The sequence below is a fragment of the Poromitra crassiceps genome (genome assembly GCF_964638095.1).
Source record: "Poromitra crassiceps genome assembly, chromosome: 16".
NCBI lineage: Eukaryota > Metazoa > Chordata > Actinopteri > Beryciformes > Melamphaidae > Poromitra > Poromitra crassiceps.
The window spans coordinates 31,053,247-31,057,337 of NC_139645.1; positions in this window are offsets into that span (position 1 = coordinate 31,053,247).

Here is a 4,091-nt window from a genome sequence, read left to right on the forward strand (position 1 = left end):
GACAATGGTGACCCCAACCCAACCTGGCAGCCTGCAGACTACAATCTAATTTAACTCTCGATTATAGGGAGGAGACTGGAGACGATGTGCATTGTCTACGCAAGCTCAATTTCTAGGGTGGAGACTCTGGAGGCATTTTAATGATGCTAGCAATTCTAAGAGACTCTAGAGACGATGCGCCATGGGCGGAACATGTTGTGGGATTTGATTATGTCACGGTTTGTGTTACAAATCACTGATGATGTCACGATTTGCTAACACTGCCCGCCTTAGACAATTTTAATGACTCTGGAGACAATGTGCCATGGGCTCAACATGTTCTGGGATTTATGATGTCACAATATGGGTCACAAATCAGTGATGATGTCACTGAGTAGCTCACACGCTCCATTTCTAGGGTGGAGACTCTGGAGACGATGCGCCATTCGGACGAGGCCTCAAATGTTACGGTCGCAAATGGATGTATATATTTTCATGAAGTAATTTTGGCATCGTTTGTTGTCTAGGGGTGAAACATACATCTTCCATGCTAACCATATAGCACACATAAATGGTATATCAGTTTACCTCGACCCTCATAGCTGTTGACCAACCCTCTCTCTCGGTCAGGCTCACTTGGCCCGGCGGCCAGGCATCGTTGTATTGGTCTGGAAACCAACGTGAACAGGCGAATCCGTAGATTCCAAAACAAATGTCATATACTAATTTGAATTAAATTGCACAATGGATACTGTAATCTCCATGCATAATTTGGACATCTCCACACCATCGCATCATACATCACATCAACACCATCGCATACCAATAACACTGTGTTCTATAACTGTCACATCCTCGCTCTCTCTCTCTCGTTCACACACACACACACACAAACACACACACACACACACACAAACACACACACACGCAAACAAACAAACAAACACACACACACGCAAACAAACAAACACACAAACACACACACACGCAAACAAACAAACACACACACACACAAACACACACACACACACACACACGCAAACAAACAAAAACACACACACACACACACACACACACACACACACACACACAGAGGGGTGCAGCGGAAATTAATGGGCGTTCCCAAGTCATCTGCTATTCTCCGTGATGCGCAGAATGTCACTTGCGCTCGCGCAGCAACAGTGATTCATGCAGGATTAACTAAGAGGATTAATTAATTAAATGATTCAAAGGTGTGGTGAGCTTGGTGAGGCCGTTAACATCCACACAACCAATCAGTGTTGCTTCTTTAATTCCCTCCAATTCATTTGTGTAAATGCCAGGTTGTCCGTGTGCATCAGACATATCCAAAACACAGCGGTCATTATAGATACATCTACTAATCCTTTGTAGGTTAATACAACAGGGCTTATTACATTGTAGCCTATATATTTATATCATCACTCTGTTTAGGCTAAAACATATGTTGTGCCTAATCTAATGTCCACATTCTAACTGCACGCTTACTGTAATTAGAGGTTTCCTTCATCATAGGCTATAACATACACATGTAAACAATGTGTGTTTCTTTAAGGGATGTGTGAGAATTTAATTCTAGCCTATTTCAGTATATCAAAATGGTCCACGTGTCGGGTTCATCTTAATAGGCTATATCATGCATGCAGGGAAAGAGGTTACTTACTGTAGGCCATCAGCCAACACAAGTCATCTACTGTTAACTCATTCACCGCCAGTTTAGGACTGCCAATATTTAGCACAGGCCAAAGATTTTCATAATTGTTGGTCATCTTTCAAGACCCACAGTAAATTATCTATTAGCACCAGAGTGATTTGCAATACCTCAAAATGAAGATGTACGTCTCTGGGTTCACCAGGAAAAAAAAAGTGAGCTTTTAGCATGTTCTGTACTCTACTTATAGCCATTTATATACACCCTGTTTTCCCCCAAAATGTCTCTCTGAGAAAAGAAATTGCAGAAAATGGCATTTATGTATTTATGCACACAATCTCATGCAGAACTCGCTCTCAATTCTTTTATTTTGAACTGTATTGACATCAGACATGTAAATATTATTCGTTAGGACACAAATGACAAAAAAAAATATATATATATATATATATATATACACATGAAGTGCTTTTTTTTTACATTCAACAATACAGTTTACTCGGTGTGAGTGTGCAGACAGACAGACAGACAGACAGACAGACAGACAGACAGACAGACAGACACACCGACAGACAGACAGACAGACACACACACACACACACACACACACACACACACACACACACGATCCTTTTAGATTTCTAACCCCACATAGGATAAGCAATAACCACGCCCTGTGGCGCTGGGATTGGCCAGGAGCAACACTGGAGGGCACGCAGCCCAGCGATTACATGAACCAACTGAAGAGCTCTTGAGAAAGGACAGCGGGCTGCTCTGACTCCCGCTTCTGCCTTGTGCCTTGCTGTTGTGTGTTTATTTTGCACCCGTCCTCGTCCATGTCTCCCTGTCATATCCTCCCTGTGCTATCTGATCGTTCCCGTTTTCCCCTCGGCTATTCAACACGTCCTCACCGCCCTCGCAAACTGATCGATCATTTCCTCATTCCTCCGATGATCAAACACATCTCTTGATTACTTTCTCCCGTTTTCTCCTGGCTGGCACAGAGGAAGGCGACTCCAGCTCGTGCAGCGCGCCGAGGGCGTTTCAATGGCGTTTCTCCTGTCTGCACAAGGAAGCGTTACCCGTTTTGCTGCTTTTCCTCTTGCTCAATTTCAAAACAACAGCTGCGGTATGTGTTTGATCGCGTGCTGTCGGCTACCCTTTGAAGGCAGGGACCTGTGTCTGTGTCACAGGCTGAGCAAGTGTTTGCTGCAGGCGCTGCACCAATAAAAACAAAAACACGTCAAACACGTCATTGGCGGGGAGGGCTATTTCTGATAACACGTCAAAGACGTCATTGGCGGTGAATGAGTTAATACACTACAGGGGCCAGTTGCACCAACTGGTCTTACACTGGTCTTAAGCTAAGTTGGTCGTAACTTTACGACCTAACAGCTACGCCGGTTGCACCAAGACGGCTTAAGCCTTCTTTTCAGCCAGTCTCTCTCCCTCAGTCTCTCCCCCCCTCTCTCTCTCCCCCTCTCTCTCTCCCTCAGTCTCTCTCCCTCAGTCTCTCTCTCCCTCAGTCTCTCTCTCCCTCAGTTGCTCTCGTCTCCCTCTCTCTCTCCCTCTCTCTCCCTCAGTCTCTCTCTCTCCCTCAGTCTCTCCCGCTCTCTCTCCCGCTCTCTCTCCCTCAGTCTCTCTCCCCCTCTCTCTCCCTCAGTCTCTCTCCCCCTCTCTCTCCCTCAGTATCTCTCCCGCTCTCTCTCCCTCAGTCTCTCACGCCTCTCTCTCTCCTCTCTCTCCCTCTCCATCTCCCTCTCTCTCTCCCTCAGTCTCTCCCACCTCTCTCTCTCCTCTCTCTCTCCCTCAGTCTCTAACTGGGTTTCCATCCAAATGTATCGCATAATTCAAGCGAATTTTGTGAAAATCCGCAAAATAAAATGTGAATTTATGCATGTTTCCATTCAGTTTTGTTTAGCGAGTTTTGGGAGTCGGCAGGTTGAGCAGTCGGTGGCGCTTCTCGTCAGGAGGAGGCGTAACGTGCCTGTGTGCCTGTAAGAGATCTCTATCAGCGGAGACCTGCTTTGATTGAGTCATCACCCGGTGATGGTGATGATCACCGTCCTCATCGTCGTAAAGTCGCCTTCAAAGCATGATGTTAGATTATAACGAACTAGTTGTGTGGCTTAGCCTTCCCAAATGTTGAGGGTCGTTTTTTAGAATTTAATACATAGAATTGGGAACGTTACATTCAATTTCATTCAGACTGCCTGGCGCTAATCGCCATCATTTCCCCCCGGAGTAGCATAAAGCGGAAGTGAAGTCACATCTGGTAGTCATCGTTAATTCGCAAAATCTGTTTCCATTGCAAAAGTTTGCATCTTCCTACTGTCGATACGCTGATAAATCCACCCCCTCCAAGCGTAAAAACATTTATGCGATATTTCGACCTTTATTCGAATTTCTGGTGTTTCCATTCAAGTTTATATTCGCATTTTGG